Raw genomic sequence first — 18,679 nt, 5'->3', positions numbered from 1 at the left:
GAGAGGTTGGAAATGTGTTGCTGATATGATAATAACACCTTCAATCAGCAGCGACCATAACCCTTTATCACTTAGCATGCGGGAGTTGTGGCATAGACAAGATCAAACCTCCCCACATGGAATGCAGATGCTCACTAAGATACTCCACCCCTCTAATTGCAACAGATTCCTCAGGTGGTCCAAATTCGTCCTGTCCAACACAAAACTTGCTGCTCTGGAAAAAATACTTGTGGATTATACCGCCAGGCTTTCCATGGTATCCAACGATACGCCTGGTTATACCAAAACCTTCGAGGAAACTATGGATTCGATTGGTACCCTGTTCCTCGACCACAGGAAAAAAACAACACCAAAAATTAAGCCAGAAAACAAGTGGTTTAACAAGGACTGCAGACTAAAAAAAAACACCCTGATCCTCGCAATTAAATCTAACAATCCAGGTGAGGTCAGGGAAGCGAGGCTGCTCTACAGAAAGGCACTTGTTTCTGCAAGGAAGGATTGGGATGAGCAACGTTGGGATTCCTTAAAATCCGCAAGCCACTCAAAAAATGGCGAGCTCTTCTGGTCCATACTGAGAAAATCTTCTATGCATGATCAGGACCAAATTCCCAACCATATCACGGACAGGGAATGGTTTGACCATTTCAGGAACCTATATGTAGGGGCGGGGCCTGTGGAGGATCACTGCATCCATTTGAGGTCCACAGCTACTCCCACTGACCATTTTTCATTCGATAAGATCGAGAAGAAAGAGGTTGAGATCGCCATCAATAAAATTGTTTCCGCAAAGGCCCCGGGACCAGACGGTATTCCGGGTGACCTATATAAAGCTAATGTTGACGGATGGGCAACGTTTTTTGCGATCTTTATTAACACTCTCTTGGATGGCTCTCCGGTGCCTGAGTCTTGGAGGGGAGCTGAAGTAATCCCCATCTTCAAAAAGGGTTCAAGGGGTGACCCAGCGAACTACCGCCCAATTAGTCTTATAGACTCAGGTCAGAAATTTGTCGGCAGGGTCCTCCTGGAGAGGATCCACTCCTGGGTGGACGAAAATGGCATCATGACCAAGTTCCAGGCAGGCTTTAGGGCCTGTACTAGCACAATCGACCAAGCATTCAGGCTAGTGCTCCTCTACTGGAAGGTGGTCACTATTGGTAAGGGCGCCTTATATCTGGCGTTCATTGATCTTAAGACCGCCTTTGACCTGGTTCCCCGTGATCGCCTGTGGCTGATTTTGGAGGAGCTGGGGATCCCCTCTTCCATCTTGAACCTTCTCATTCGGATGCATGATAACAATTTTGCTCGCAGCAGATGGGGAACTCAGGAACAAAAAAACGATAAAATTCCGGTGAACAGAGGGGTTCGCCAAGGCTGTGTGTTGGCACCTACGCTCTTCACACTTTTTTTTTTTTTTTTTTTTTAAAACCTTTATTTTCAAAAGTCAGGACACAGCTATTCAGCCGACAACCCGGAGGTTCGGCAGCATCGATATATAGAAACAGAGATGCGTCCCCAGTACCATGAAAGGAGAAGTGCAAAGGTTCAATTTGAATTAAACACAAAAACGCACAACAAACCCCAGCAAGGCAAGAACACTGAAAGCCCATGATGAGCCCCCCAGGGGAGGTCGTACCCCACTCATCTAACAGTTACAGTACAAAGTAAAGAGGAAGAAGAGGGACTGTAGAGGCCAAAAAGTCCATAAACCATACTGGGCTGGAAAGAAGGTTAGGAGGAAAGCTGTTCCTCGGGAGGATCCAGATCCGGGGCAAGACATATTCCCCCCCTGTATTGATTCCACCGCCCCCATATGGCGTGCCACTTCCTGGGGCGGCCTCTAGCGCAATAGACCGTCTTTTCCCTTAACATACTCCAGTCCATATTTTCTTTCCACGAGGTCAATGTGGGGGGCCCCGCAGAGCCCCACATTCGCGCGATATCTCTCTTAGCAACCATGTTGCCCAGAGTCACCCATTGGGTCTGCGCCGCATTATGATCAGTGGGCCCCCAGACTTTCAGTAGACAACACCGCGCTTCCGGCTGCATAGCAATGCCCGTCACCTCCTCCATCACTGCATGGATTCTCCTCCAAAATTCCGTGATGACACCACATTCCCAAATGATATGCAGGAAAGTACCCACCATACCACAACCCCTCCTGCATAGGCCGTCCTCCGAGAATCCCATGTGAACCAGCCTTGGCCCCGTCACATACACTCGATGCAGTATTTTAAGCTGCACCAGCCTCAGACGCGACGGGATCGCTACCTCCTTAGGAGATGAAACAGCAGACTGCCAATCCTCGTCATCCAACTCAAGGCCATCCCTAGCCCACTGGTCCCTCAACCCCAGAAGCATATCCGCCCGGACGTTGATCAGTTTCTTATAGATGAGCGAGATCGTGCTCTCGGGCATATGGCCATCAAGGACCCGGTCCTCCAAAGGAGAGGACTCAGGCACCTTCTCACCCTCTATGAGGACTGATCGGAGGGCGTGACGCACCTGAATATAGCGGAAAAACTCAGATGGCCCCAGCTCATACTCCTTCTGCAACTCTTCAAAGGACTTCACCCTCCCCTTAATCAGGACATCTCCGACCCTGGAGATGCCGATCAAGTCCCATTTGTCAAAGCCTTTTGTGTGCCAAAGCCTACCCATTCTCTCAGATTCAAATAGCGGGGTAGCAAGGGTGAGCCTATCCTTCCAGCCCAGCGAGTCAGTTGCCATCTTCCACACTCGCACCGCCACAGCAGTGGGCCCCGTGAGGGACGAGTCCAAGGACCGCGAATACAACGCCCTGTAATAGTTACCACCACGCAGCAACCACCTGTCCATGGCATACCCAGGGCTGAGAGCAGGGCCATAAAACCCATGGTTAATCGCACTCAGCTGGGTGGCCCAATAGTACCGTCGGATGTCTGGGAGCGCAATGCCCCCGTCGTACCATGGAAGCGTCAACTTTGCAATAGCTATTTGCGGCCGCCCATCCCAAAGCAACGTTCGTTGGAGGCCTTCGACCTCCCGAAAGTATTTGGCCGGAACCCAGTCCAAAGTATTCTGCAGTGCGTAGAGGAAGCGGGGAAGCGACATCATTTTGAACAGGGCCGCACGCCCGACGAGGGAGAGCGGCAGCCTCCGCCAGCCTTCAACATCCCGCCTCAGGCGTGCCAGGGGGTGGAGCAGGTTCTTCTCATATCGCACCGCAGAGTCCATGGAGATAAAGATCCCCAAATACACGAAGCCCTGCTGAGCGACCTGTATCGAACATGTTCTAGGGATCGGGGGAACCTCGCCACTAAGAACATACAAATATGATTTACTCCAGTTGATAACAAGACCCGAGTTCCTACCAAAAGATGTGAGTACGTCACAGACCACTATAAGTGATTTCTTGGGTGAGGCAAGATACAGCAGGATATCATCGGCATAGAGCGAAATACGGTCCTCGTGTTCAGGCGACCATCTAAGGCCCCGTATATCCGGGTGCCAACGTATCCACGCAGCCAGCGGTTCAAGGGCGAGGGCGAACAACAAAGGCGACAGGGGACAACCCTGCCTGGTACCCCTCCCAAGCTGAAACGGAGTCGACGCACGACCATTCACAACCACACTCGCAAGTGGCCCCTCATACAGCAACCTCACCCAACTCACAAAACCGTGGCCAAAGCCGAACTTGGTCAGTACGGCCCACAAATATGCCCATTCCACCGTGTCGAATGCCATCGTGGCGTCAAGAGACGCCACAATAGCCGGTTCACGCAGTGTGTCCGCCCTGGCGATTACGCCATGAAGGCGCCGAAGATTTAACGCTGTGTTTCGGTGCGGGATGAAGCCGGATTGATCCGGGTGGACCAAGTCACCGAGTACCCTAATTAATCGGGTCGCCAGGATTTTAGCCAGAATTTTCGGCTCTGCGTTAAGAAGTGAGATAGGCCTATATGAGGCGCACTTATCTCTGGGTTTGCCCTCTTTGTGTATAACCACGATCGTCGCCAGTCGCTGGTCCAACGGGAGGGTCCCACTCCCCCGCGCCTCCATAAACATGGCGCGCAGGTGAGGGGCGACCCTATCCGGAAATAACTTGTACAAATCGACCGGCAAACCGTTCGGTCCCGAGGCCTTACCCGAGTTTAACGCGCGGATAGCCCCCGCCACCTCGTCAACCGTTATGTCACCATCTAGATCTTCCCTATCTATGTCGGAGAGACAGGGCAACTCGATATCACGGAGGAGGTCAGACGAGTCCTCGGGCGGCCTATCCGACACTGAGGCATAGACCCTACAGAAATATTCCGAGAAACACTGTACAATCCTCTCAGGTTCCACAATCGCCTCTCCCCTCTCTCCCGTCAACTCTGGCACAACTCTATTGACCCGTTCTTTTTTGTCCAGCCAAGCCAGGAGTTTCCCTGCCTTGTCACCAACATCATACAATCGGCCCTGCTGCTCCCTACTGAGGGTCTTAGCGGCGTTCGTCACCAGATCCTTATACTCAGCTTGCTTCAAGCAAAGCTCATGCAGTGAGGACTCTGTAACCTCCTCCTCCAGCGCTCCCTCCAGAGCCGCGATCTCCTCCTCAACCTGCAGAACCTCGCCATCTCTCCGCCGCTTGGCAGCTACTACTAGGGAGAGGGCTTCCCCTCGGAGCACGGTCTTAAATGCTTCCCACAGCGACACTGCCGAGTCCACGGATCCCTGATTATCCTTGAAAAAATTATCTACTTTCTTTACCAGCGCGCTGCGCATCTTGGGGTCGCGGAAATACCACGGGTTGATAGGGGCCACCCTTCCGCCTCCCTCCCGACCCAGATCCAGCCGGATCCAAACTGGCGAGTGGTCAGATATACCACGCGCCATGTGCCTCGCCTCGGAGACCAATGAGGCATGCGCAGCCAGAGTGAGTAGGTAATCAATCCTGGAGAGACTACCATGTGCCCCGGAATGGAACGTGTATTGGTTCTGTGTTGGGTGCCGGAGCCTCCAGCAGTCTATCAGGCCAAGCGTGTTTAGGAAGTCTGGGAGCCACCTCTGAGCCCCCCCTGTGTCTCTGGGCGGGCATCTATCCAGCAGGCCAGAGCCAACAGCGTTGAAATCACCTCCCACCACAAGCATACCCCCCGGGAGATCCAGCAGGGCCCTACCCAGATCTGTGAACGTGGAGGCCTGCAGGGCCGGCGGGACATAAACCGAAACTAAAACCAAAGTTCTTCCTTCCCACCGCCCCGCCACCGCCACAAACCTCCCCCTATCATCAACAATGGTGGAGTCCACCTCAAATGGTAGCGAGGCTCTGACTAGGATGCCCACACCCCTGGACCCAGAGGAGAATCCCGAATGTGCTATGAATTTAGCATAGCACGTATTACCAATAAGGTGCGTCTCCTGCAGCAAGGCAACATCCGGCATTGACCGTTTCAAGAATTGCAAAACAATCCCACGCTTAATGCGATCCCCCAAACCATTAACGTTCCATTAACATTCCAGCTTATAACACTTAAACCCCTACCCCCCATCCTCAAACGTAAAGAGGCCCACCCCACTCCCGAAGAGCCACCATGGAACAGTCCTGGAAAGAATCATCATGCCTTGCAGAAATAAACCCCCCAACAACAAACCCAAAATCCCAGAAACCCCCCCCACCCTGCACCCCTGCGGCAGCTTACAAAGCCCCCCCAACTTGCAGTGTGCCTGTCGCCCTACAAAAACCCCAAAAATCTACAAAAAGTACCCTAAGGGAGGAAAAGAGCACCCCTCGTCCTCCCGCCGCCCTCCGCATTGACTGCACTCTATTCAAGTCTTCAAATATAGCCAAATCGAATCAGACCGGCTCCGAAAAATCAGCCCTGCCCATCCCGGCCACTGTCCCCATCCTCGGCAATGTCCTCCCCCGTCCGTCGTCGGGGCAAAGCGTCCAGCCATTCATCGGCCATAACAGGAGAGTCAAAGAAAAATGTCCGATCTTCGTGCACCACACGTAGTCTGGCAGGGAAGAGCATGGCATACTTCAGATCCCTCTCCCGAAGCCGCCTCTTCACCCCCAGAAAGCCCTGTCTCTGCCTCTGCACCTGCTGGGTGAAGTCCGGGTAGAAATTCACCGACGCGTCCCGGAAGGGGACCGGGCCCGTCACCCTCGATGCTTGCAGGATAGCGTCCCGATCTCGAAAATGAAAGAGCCGAGCGACGATCGGCCTCGGTGGGGCACCCACCTTGGGCCTCCCACCCGGCACTCTATGGGCCCTTTCAACCGCAAAGAACTTTCCAAGACCCTTGGGCTTCAGATGATTAAGCACCAAGTCCTCGACAAGCAGGTCAACCGAAGCCTCATCCGAGGACTCCGGGACCCCGATGACGCGCACGTTGTTGCGCCTGGCCCGGCTCTCAAAATCCTCCAGCCGGCGGGCGGCGAGATCACTCTCGGTCCTCAGCTTACGAACCTCGATCTGCAGTTCCGTGACATCATCGGTGAGGCCCGTGGTCTTGAGGTCCAGGGTCCTAACCCGTTCATTCGTTTTGCCCAAGTCCGCACGGATCAGGTTAACATCCACCAAGATGGCATCCACCTTATGCGCCAGGGCATCAAACTGTCTCCCAATCGAGGTCTGCATCCCTTCGAGCGCGCCCATGACATCCTGTAGTGAGAGCTCCGGGGCCAAAGGCGAGGCCTCCTTCTGGGTATCCGGCGACTGGCTCGACCCACTCGGTGATCCCTTCTGCAGAGCATAGCGGTCCATACTATTGACTTGGGTATAGGCTCCCCGCCTGGTAGACTTAGGCTTCAGCCGATCCACCTCTGCTTTGCCCGACATGGTTGGTACCAGGCAGGTCGGTTCAGATAAGACGGGTCCCTCTCAATGGAAGGAATCAGGGGTGATCAGTTCTGCAGTGGGCCACCAGAGTAGCCTGCAGAGCGTACATAGGGTAATAAAGCCACCAAGAGCTCTCCAGGGGCAGGGCTGACAAAGGGAGAGAAAGCGAAAGTGAAAGGACGGGGACCTCCGTCCGACAGTTCACACCTCGCCTGGCCGTTGTTGTTCAACTAGAAGTCGGGCATCCTGCCAACTCTAGCTCCTGGCATCCCTCGGAGGTAGGCCGCAAACTTCCGCCAGGCATAAGTCCGGTTCCCGGTGGGCGATCCGACCGCGGATAGCATCAATCGCCTCCCTGACAGGTCATCCACACGATGCCATGCATACCGACAGGATTAGAGACAGGATAGTCGACGGAGGGCGCGAGGGTCTCGGGAGCTCAGAGCTCACGCGGCCATCTTGGTCAAGCGCTAGGCTCCTCCTCTCTCTTCACACTTTTTGTGAATGGCGTAGTCTCTTACTTGCTCGAAGTCGAAGCTGATGTCCCCATATTGGCGGGTGATAAAGTCCTCGCCCTTCTTTTTGCGGACGACACGCTTCTAATTTCAAAAACACCAGCAGGACTACGGAAGCTTCTAGATCGCTTCTCTTTGTTCTGTGAGCTGAGAGGCCTTGTCATCAATACTTCTAAAACCAAACTCCTCTACTTCAACCCTACTAGATCCTTTCGATCCACCCTGACCCTAAATGGAAAACCACTTGAGCGTGTCAAGGAGTTTGATTATTTGGGGATTAGAGTCACAGATAGGCTCAAGTGGCAGCCCCATATTGATAAAATGGTACTTAACCACAGACGGGTAACAGGAAGCCTGGGAAAGGAATTGCGCGCCTTTCCAAACTGCTACTACGCAGTGGAAAGGACTTAGCCAGCCACCCACCCACCTGGCCCGGTCCCCGCTTCTGATCCCAGCCAGGTCTGGGGAGCCTCCCTTGGCCCAATGGACACCGTCACGGGCACCCGGACCCTCACCAGGCCGCAGGACGGCTTCTCAAAAACCACATGGTTGTTACCTCTACTACCAAACCCATTGCTCCAGTTTTGGACATTTACGCTGCAAAGGCGGTAGGCAGCGCCTTTTATGGCCCAGAACTATGGGGCTTTTGCTGCGTAGATACCCTAGTGACCAATGAAAACAAGTTTTTTAGAGACCTTGTATCACTCCCGAGGGGCACCCCGACTAAACCTCTATTGAGCGACCTTGGTAGGCGCTCCATTAGAGATCTAGTCACCCTCCGCCCTTTGTTATACTGGGCGCGGCTGTGGCGTACCCCTGAGCTCTCTAACTATGCCGATGGCCTCAGGGAGGTCATGAATTTGCAAGGAGCTCACAAAATTGAGTGGCTGACAAACATCAAAAAGCTCTTGGTCGCAACAGGTCTCGCATATGACCGGGTTCTGGGGACACCAATATCGAAGGAGGCAATTAAAAGAGCATATTGGGCATGGGTGGATGCCCTGGAGCAAAGTGATCCCAATCTTGGTAGGCTGACAGAGGCATTTCGTCAACATAAGCTCGTGCCTTTTTTAGAACCTTACCTGGACTTCATTACGAAGCCCAAGGACAGATCACTTTTTATCCAGTTTAGGTTTGGGACCCTTCCCCTCCGCGAAAGAACTAGCAAGTGGAATCCCCCGCACAAGACCCTCCTGGATTGCCTAAACTGCCCTGGTGCTGCCGAAAACATTTCTCATTTTCTTTTTGTTTGTCCAGCTTATGCGCCTCCAAGAATGAAATGGCTTAGGCCTGTCTGCCTGCAGCTAGGGACAAGGGACTGTTTTGCTGCCCTGAGAATCCTTAAATCGACAACAAACACTACTATAATTTGCGGGGTGGCCAAATTCTTAGGTTGGGCATGGCTGATCAGGCAGAGGCTAATTAGTCCCAGTTAATTTTTTCTTCTTATATCAAAGCTGCTAAGTTTAATATATTTTTTAAATATTTATTGTGTATTAGGCAACTAGATCCTTTTATGACATGTTTTAAATGCATCCTTTTTATGTAATTGTGTTTTTATAGTACTGTGCTTTTATGACATTACATGTCGAAATAAAGCTTTGATTGATTGATTAAAACAGCGATAAAGTAATTTCTTGCAATAAACCACGGGACGGCTCCTCCTTATATTGTCTGGGATTCCCTTAAGGCATATATTCGTGGGCTAGCTATAGGTAAGGATGCGGAAAGTTTTAAAAAAGATAAAGAACAAAAGCAAATTTTAGAAGAGAATTTTCATTGGTGCCATGATACCTTACTTAGAAGTCCTTCGGTTCTCAATCAACGAAAGCTTGATCAGGCTAAATGGGCACTTAGGGGGTCATTAGGATGGCGGTCGAAAATCACTCCGACCACCATGGTAGCGGGAAAACACCTTCCACTAGGACCGCGGCATAACCGTCTGTCCCATTTGTATGCTCCGCAGTCGAAATCCGACCGCGGTGGTCGGATCACGGCATTTAACATTGCGGCGGTTGCTGCTGCCAGCAGCACCACTGCGATGTCCAAAAAGCATGTTGTGCATATCCCTGCAATGCGTGGCAGGCAATGCACAGTGCCTGCCACCTGGTACAGGGACAGTTATGGGGGTACCCACCCCCCCAGTGCACCCACACCCCCCCACACAATGGGCCCCCGGAAACATTTTCCGCATGCCTATCCATGGCGGTCCCACCGCCGCGGAAAGGCTGGCTACCGCCGGAATCATAATCATGCCGGCGAAGCCTGGCTCTGCACCGGCACCATTTTGGTGGTTCAGTTCCACTCGCTAGCCAGGCGTGCGGACTTCTACCGCCGGAAAAGTGGCGGGCAGAAAATCTCTCCGCCCCGGTCATCACCGCCATGCTTATGGGACCGGCGGCTTTCTGGGTTGCGATCGCGGGCGGCTGTCCGCCGCCGGCCATCCATCCGCCATCCTAATAGACCCCTAAGCAAGGTATATTATTTGAAATGTGAAACCTCGAACCGTACCTATATGAAAAAGGTATATGAAGAAAGTAATTTTACAGGGAAGTTTCTTGCATGGCAGGCTCGGGAGCAGGTCACAAGTAATAGGATAAACACTTTGAAATGCCCTGTTTCCAGTATCCAAAGTGAGGATCTGTCAAACATAGGGGATGCAATGCAGCAACACTAAAGGCACATCTATGGTCAAAAACAACCAATCAATAATGCGTCTCAGGAGATGTTCCTTTGGGAACAGAACATCCTGGTACTCTCCGAGACTGAAAAGGTTAATATGATGCACCCCTTTTCTAAAGAAGGAGTGGGGGAAGTTATAAGGAACCTCCCGAATGGTAAAGCCTGGGGACTGGATGGTCTACCGGCGGACTTTTTTAAAGCATTCTCCGGGGGTTTATTAGAATATTTTCTACTGGTTGCCAATATTAATGCTAGTGGGAGGCCCGATACCAGCATTATTTCAAAAAGGGAATGTAGTCATCTTTTTAAAAAAGGGGAAGGACGGTGAAGATCCCAACTCATATCGCTCAATCACACTTTTGAACTCTGACTACAAAATTATTACAAATCTTTTAGCCAATAGATTTAACATAATAGCACCAAATCTGATCCATTCTGATCAAAATGGTTTTATCACAGGGAGACAGCTCGGGACAAATACGCATTATTTAGCCGAAGCATTAGACTACTTCGAGACCAAGAAAATACCGGCCCTGGTTCTCCTGTTGGATGCAGAGAAGGCGTTTGACCTTGTGGTCTGGGGGACTTTATTCCGTATGTTGTCCAGGTTCGGTATACCCCCCCAGATCACAAGGTTGATTCAGAGAATGTTTCCCAATGCAGAAGCCAGCATTATTGTTAATACCTCAGAGGTAGGACAAGTTAGCGCTAAACGAGGGACCAGACAAGGATGCCCGCTGTCTCCTGTTTTATTTGCTTTTTTTATTGAGCCTCTGGCTATTGTCATAGGAGATAACACAGATATTCACCCCCCCTCTACCAACTATGGGGAAACTACAATTATACGTCAACAATATTATGCTAATCCTTGACTGTGATAAGGAGGTTCAAGCCAAGGTCTTTGAGATCTTCGCACAATTTGAAGCTCTTGGTGGGTATACAATTAATCAAAAGAAAATAAATATTCCAGTGGGGATGCAAGTCAGACATCTTCCATACTGATATAGTTTCATGCGTAAATTCTCAACCAAACATATACTTGGGAACTAATTTTTCGTCACGAATCTCTGACTTATATGATTTAAATTTCTCTCTGCTGCTTTTAAAAGTACAGGATTTATTGCTCCGCTGGAACTCTCTCCCGTTAACTATTATGGGGAGGGTTTTGCTGATTAAGATGTCTATTCTCCTGCTGTTCAATTTCTTATTCTCTGCTATTCCGTGTGTTTTAACAGCACCTTTCTTCGGTAAGCTGAAGTCCATGTTTGGCATAGAGTCAGAATATCGAGTTGGAAATGTTGACTTGCACTAATATCAAGTTTGAAATATCGAGACACAGAAATATCGACAGCAAGAATATCGTGGTCAAGAAAATTGAGTTTAAGGTAAGAAATATAGTTTTTTTAAATATCGAACTCACTAATATCGTTTGCAAAAATATCGTTGTTAAAATTATAATTTTTTTAGTTAGCGTTATGTATTTTAGTATGTATTTTAAATGTATGTGCTCTAAGTATTGCTTTTGTTTTTAATATATGTGTTAATTTTTTAGTAGTTATTAATTTTATTTTAATAAAATTTTGCGTTTTAGTTCCGTAGCGGGTTGTGGGTTTATAGGGGAATAGGGTGGGAGGTAATTTAATTATAATAAATTAAATATGAGTTTGTATTTATTAGTATTTATTTAATTTATATTTTATAGTGCTAATTGTGGGAATTAGTTTATTATTAATTAGTTAATAATTGACTGTTAATTTTGATTAATTAATTAGTAAATATGTTAGCTGTGTCATTTTTTTTAGGAGCGGGTTGTGGGTTTATAGGGGAATAGGGTGGGAAGTAATTTAATTAAATTATTATTATTTTTTACTAATTAATATTTATTTATTTAATATTTTATACGGTTACCTGTTACATTTGTGATTCATTATTTATTAATTGGTTGTTAATTATTATTAATTAATCGGGAATATGTTATTTGTGTCGTTTTTTTTAGGAGCGGGTTGTGGGTTGATAGGGGAGTAGGATGGAAAGTAATTTAATTGTAATATATTTATTAATATTTTTTAATATAATATATATATTTTTTAATGTTCATTGTAGGAATTAATTGATTAGTAATTAGTTATAATTAGCTTCTTAATTGTTATTAATTAATTAATTGTCAATAATTATGTTAATTGTGTCATGTTTTTAGAAATGGGTGGTGGGGTTTATGGGGGAATAGGGTGTGAGGTAATTCCTTTATAAATGAATTATTTGTTAATTAATGCAAATGAATTCATTACAATTTAAATATGCCAATTGTGTAATTAATTTGATGTGTGAATTTTGGCGTTTATAGTGGAAAATGGCGGGAAGTACATTTTTTAAAGTTAATTAATGATTTGTGGTTAATTGCTATTTATTAATGTAAAATTAGTTATGGAAATTGTGTAATTATTTTTAGGTGTGTGTTGTGGTGTTTATTGGGGTAGAGGGTGGAAAGTAATTCAGTTTAAATTATTTAATCATACTTGATCATTAATAGTAATTTATTACCTCATAAATATTTTTGGTAATTTTTTATTTTTATTTTGTTTGTTGATTTTGGTTCTATTAGATTAACGTTTGGTTAGTGCACTCATTTGTATCTGTTTTAATGTGTTTTTTAATTAATAATATTTGTTTAATTGATAATAAATTGTGTTAGTTATGGAGGTACACTTTTTCTTTTTAAATAGATGTGTGTTGTAAATTGTGTGGTTTTATAGGGTAGGTAAAACATATTATATTTATCTAATAGTTAATGTTTTTGATTATAAATAGTTTCTATTACAAATTATTTATTTGTTTGCAAATTATTTTCAATTTTTTTTACATTAATCTTCGTATGTAATTTAATATTTTTTTTAACACTTTCCCTACTGTTGCACTATCTGGAGTGGGAATAGTAAGTTTTACTCCTCCGCTATCCAACATGTTCCCTACTGTTGCACTCATTGGAGTGGGAATAGTAATTTTTTCCCCTCCGCTATCAAAAACTTTCTCTACTGTTGCTCTTGCAGGAGTGGGAATAGTATTTTTTTCCCCTCTGTTATCCAACATTTTCCCTACTGTTGCACTAGCTGGAGTGGGAATAGTAATTTTGACTCCTCCGCTAACCAACACATTCCCTACTGTTGCACTCGTTGGAGTGGGAATAGTAATTTTTACCCCTCCGCTATCCAACACTTTACCTACTGTTGCACTCGCTGGAGTGGGAATAGTAATTTTTTCCCCTCCGCTATGCAGCACTTTCCCTACTGTTGCACTCATTGGAGTGGGAATAGTACATTATTCCCCTCCTCTATCCAACACTTTCCTTACTATTGTATTCACTGGAGTGGATATACTAATTTTTACCTCTCCGCTATCCTTCGCTATCTGACACTTTCCCTAGTGTTACACTCGCTGGAGTGGGAATAGTAATTTTTACCTATCCGCTATCCAACACTTTCCCCACTGTTGTATTTCCTGGAGTGGGAATAGTATTTTTTACCTATCTGCTATCCAACACTTTTTCTACTGTTGCATTCGCTGGAGTGGGAATAGTAATTTTTACCTCTCCGCTATTCAACAGTTTCCCTACTGTTGCACTTGCTGGAGAGGGAAAAGTAATTTTTACCCCTCCGCTCTCCAACACTTTCTCTACTGTTGCCCTCAATGTAATACAAAATGTAGGGTTAAAAAATATGAAATATTTTAATGTATAGTATATTTTTTATTAATAATTTTTATTTTGCGGGTGTATGTATGTATATTTATTTATAATTTTTAATATATTTATAACATTTTAAAATTAATTAAAATTATTATCATTTTTTCAAGTAAATATATATATATTGCATTTTATATATGCATGTTTATTTTTTTAATTAAATGTATTACTTATAATTGTTAACATTTACAAATTAATCTAAATCTTTTTTTAAAGTTACATTTATTATTTAATTTATTTTACATTATTTTTTATACATATTAAAAAAACGATATTTTGTACAATTATATATTTTACAACGATATTTTCATTCTCAATATTTTTGTACTTACCATTATAAAGATAGGAGGTCGATATTTTTGACAGCGATATTTATGTCCCGATGTTTCTGTATGTCGATATTGTTGTTGTCGATATTCTGTCAGTGATCGTCCGTGTTTACGTCCTTTCTTTGGGGAAAAAAAGCCCCCCAAATTGCACTAAGCACTTTATACGAGGAATTGGAGAAGAGGGGGTTAGCGTTCCCTAATCTTAGGGATTATTTTTTTGCATACTTCAAACAATACATGTCCAGGTTCAAATCAGAACCACATACAGGAATATCCGTGAATTATTTCATGAGCTTAATATGTATTGAGCACCAGATGTGTAGTCCATTAAAAATCACGAAATCACCAAAACTAGTTCACTATAAGTGCATGCAGTGGTTTCTTCGCAAACCTCAGGATTTTATAGAAGATATACAATCCCAGTTATTAATATTTCAACCCCCTTATCTGAACTTACTTTGGTATTCGGGATTAGAGAATTGTCTGAAATCATTAAAAAATGGGCCAAGGCCGGACTTGGGAAAATCTCAGACTTTATTGCGATTGATAGGTGGCTCAGTATTTCCGAAATGCATGTTTTAATTCAAAATGATTTCCTTCTTCTTGGGTCCTACAGAATGCTCTACAAATTTCGTAGTAATCTGGATCTGACGCAGATTAATGAGTGTAAAAATGTGGTGCTCGCGCTATGTGAAGAAGGTGTTCATAGGAAACCCGGGGAGTGGAAAAAACTTTTGGCCCCTACCAAAGGTCTGGACCTCGTTCAGAAAGCAATAACAAAACGGGAAAAGCATGAAGGACTGGAGGTAACAGCGAGAATGTGGACCGAAGTGAATAAACTTCATTTTAGTCAGTTACGGGGAGCTAATTGTCGCCGGATACTATTTTTTAGCACATGGATGCCATATAGAACCCCACAATTTTTATCCCTGGTTTATCCTAACCAATCTAGTCAGTATTTTCGCTGTTCAAATCAGTCGACAGCTAACTGGACTCATATCATCACACAGTGCCCCTCAATTCAGGAGTTTTAGAATGATATTTTCTGACATTTGGAGGCCGAATATCTAATTAAACTGGGTTATGATCCTTCCCTTTGTCTATCTGATAAATGGGTTAAATAAATATATATCGCAATGGCGGTTGCCTGGTCGCTGCTGCCTCAAAGATGGCGATCAAGTCAGATACCAACCAAGGGGCTTATTAGGATGGCGGGCAGACCTGAGTCCGCCCGCCATCCCCGCGGTGTGTGGATCGGTCACCAGACATGCAGCGGTCCTGCACCGGGAATGACTGACTGAAGTATTTATTAAGCGCACTTATGCCGAGGCGTCTTGGCGCTGAGCTGAAGAGAGGTGTGTGGAGAAGAACTACGGCTTGGTGAATAGCCAGGTTTTCACGGACTTTCTAAACAGAGTCTTACTTGTTGTCAACCGTAATTCGGTTGGTAATCTGTTCCATAAGCTTGCTGCCTGGAAAGAAAAGGCCTTGCCTCCACAACGGGCCCTTTTAAATTTGGAGATGCTGACTAGACCCGTATTAGTGGATCTAAGAGTACGACTTGGAACATAACGAGGAAATAGCGTTTTTATGTCATCTGCACCTCCACCATGGACTGCTTTGTGCACTAGGCACAGGATCTTGAATTGAATACGGTTACGTACAGGGAGCCAATGCAGCTTCTTCATACATGCTGAAGTGGGATGATGCTTTGGGAGATCCAGTAGTACTCTTACAGCCGCATTCTGCAGAGATTGGAGTTTTTGGAGCTGTCGCTCACCAATCCCAGAGTATAGTGCATTACAGTAGTCTATGCGGGATAGGACCAGAGCTCCTACTACAGTTTTCCTTAGGGGCGGAGGGATAAAAGGCAGAATTTTGCGAAGAATTTTGATCATCAGGAAACACGCAGAGGTGACCTGGTTGACTTGGTGAGTTAATGAGAGATCTTTATCCACCAGAACGCCTAAGTTCTTGACTTTTTGTGCAGGAACAGGACAAGCGCCCGCCTCTAGAGGCCACCAGAGGTTATTCCAGATGGATGGTTTTTGACCGAATTCCAATACCTCCGTCTTTTCGGTGTTAAGTTTAAGGAAGTTTGAACTCATCCATCTCATTACCCTGGAAAGACAGCTTCTGAATCTCTCCGCAGTGACTTCAACAGTTTGGTGCCGATCACGATCCGGCAAAAACCGGGTACGAACCGTCGGACGGAGCACAATCTCCGCCCGACGCGTACCCGGTCGTCATTTGTTACAAACAAGGAATTACGATTCGCACGGGTACACCATTACCGTACGAATCGTAAAAAAGCCCGACCGAACAAAAAAACACCTACCAATGCGATCCGGGAAAGCGCCGACCTGACGTCGGGACGCTCGCAGCCAGCCATTCACGACCCAGGAATCACGATTCGCACCGACGTCACCCCGCACGGTGAATATTTTGCGGCAGCCAAAAACTGCCGGGAAATCAGGACGACGCGAACAAGGACCACCAGTCAACATGTCAACAGACTCCACACACAAGTACAGTGATAACCAAGGATGCCACGATTGTTGCAGGTGGAGACATGGCCATGCATGCATGGCCAAAGTAGAAGGGCTCCGTCACACACACAGCTCATGTAGACACAGCTCTGCGCTAAACATTGTGAACACCCTGCAGGGAAGAAATCTGGGTACACAGAGGAAGGAATACACCCTGGGACAATTGAACCATGCAGTAACTGCTGACATGACCTAAGGAAGTTAGCCAACACCTTGTGATGGCACACAGATCCCAGGGTCGCCCCAATGAGCAGAACACTACTACAAATCCCACACACCCAAAGCCTTAAACACCACCCAAAACAATGTAGCAGCCCCACCAACGCCAATACCACCATAGCAGGAGTGTGATACTGAAAACAAAATTAAGCTTTATTCAGCATGAGCACAATGTCCGTGGATCGCAGGCAGTTCAATTTTAACAAAGGCCATAGGGCAGTCAATGATTCCCAGCTGGATGGGGGACACAGTGGGATGTGTGTCCCCTACCTTGCCTGCACAGTCAAATGGCATCGTCTTCCATACTGGTGAGGGCATCAGGGGGGGGGGGGGAAGCAACAGGCACCGCAGGGACATCAGGGCAAAGGGGCGGCGTTGTGGGTGCAGGGATGGAGGACTCAACCACAGGGGGTGTGTCATGGCCAAAGGCGGAGGCCAGGATGGCACTACACACCTTAGCAAGGTCCTCCAGGGAGTCCCCTGCACCCGAAGTGACCTCAGGCCCCAAGGAGGGGGGGGGGGTCAGAGGGATGGGTTGCAGCGCCACCGGGGGAGGGTGGAGACAGGGGGGGAGACTCAACCACCCTGACCGAGGATTTCCTTGACCGCTTGCGTGGTGGTGGAACTGTGGGGCTCAGGGACAGAGCGGCCATGAAGGAGTCCTTGGGGGAGATGTGGCCAGGAGAGCTGAGGGGAGGGGATTTGGAGGGAGTGGATTGTGTGGAATGCGGACTCCCACTCTGGCTGCGTGTCACACGTTTGCCCCCCGACCCAGTGGGTGTGCCTATCTCACCCTGTGTGTGCGTGTCAGGAGGAGTGCGGTGGACCTTCCCTGCTGGTGTGGTGCCTGTGTCTGTTGTGGTGGGTGCATGCCGACGTCTGGGTGTACGTGGGACAGGCATGGAAGTGGGAAGTGTGGATGGGGCAGGGGTAGGTGGGGGGAGGTCGCGCTGCAGGAGACCCACTGCTGCAGTCAGTGTGGAGTCTATGGACCTCAGCAAGTTGCGTTGGTCAGCCTGCGAAGAATGAATGCCCTCCAAGAATGCCTCGATGTTGGTGAGGGTTTTCCCGTGGGCATGGAGGACATTAAGGATCGCAGCCTGACCAACCTGCAGTTGCCGCTGGATGTCCACAGACTCAGCATTGGCGGCAGCAGTGGAGACAGGGGCAGGGGGTGCGGTGCCTGGCCGGAAGGAGACATGCGGTGACCGGGCACGCTGGGAAGGGACACGAGCAAGTGGGAGGCGGCTGATGGGAACTGAGGGGGCGGTGCAAGGTGTTGTTCCGCTGTCAGCTGCTGGTGCAGCCACCGCCCACTCGGAGAACTCCTCCTCGGACCTGTCAGCTTCGTATTCTGACGTGCCAGTCGACAGGTCCTCGGCAGCACTATCCTCCACCTCTGTCCCACTCGATGTACCAGCCCCGATGTCACGGCTGGCACTGGTGCTCGGTCCCTCCGCCTTGCCTGTGTCCATGTCTCCCTCTGTGTCCCCCGACGATGCTGTGGGCAGGGTGGAGAGACATAAATTAATCAGACAGCTGTACACATCAGTCACATGAGTCCAATCGACATAGGTAACATTGCATAGCCTGAAAAGGAAGATCCCTAACATCTTCAAAACAAGGTACCGATGTAGGGCATGAAACACACAGTAGGTTGAGCCACCATGCCACTGAAATACCATGGAGAGCATGAGACAATAGCTAAAGACAGGAAACGGAGTCTGACATAGCACCCAGGCCCTGGGGACAATCCAGCACTGCATCTGCACCACACAGCATTGGCGAAAATACCGATGACCAGGGACCATATCCATGAACTTGAGACACATGCTGCATA

At 47.5% G+C, this 18,679-nt stretch overlaps 1 protein-coding gene across 2 annotated transcripts in view; it reads left to right on the top strand.

Moving 5' to 3' along the window:
• LOC146833389 (uncharacterized) overlaps positions 1-18,679 on the top strand; it is a 195,860-nt gene that overhangs the window by 12,615 nt on the left and 164,566 nt on the right. Inside the window, exon 3 of one of the 2 annotated variants that reach the window (XM_085601191.1) lies at positions 11,239-11,388. The exons of the other annotated variant lie outside the window; for it this stretch is intronic. The gene's annotated coding sequence lies outside the window, so the exon portion shown is untranslated. The remainder of the gene's footprint in view (positions 1-11,238; positions 11,389-18,679) is intronic. 2 annotated transcript variants of the gene reach the window in all.

Source organism: Triturus cristatus, chromosome 4_2 (assembly GCF_964204655.1).
Source record: "Triturus cristatus chromosome 4_2, aTriCri1.1, whole genome shotgun sequence".
In the NCBI taxonomy this organism is placed as follows: Eukaryota; Metazoa; Chordata; class Amphibia; order Caudata; family Salamandridae; genus Triturus; species Triturus cristatus.
The sequence above is the reverse complement of the archived record's forward strand: the minus strand, read 5'-3'. Positions and strand labels throughout refer to the sequence as shown.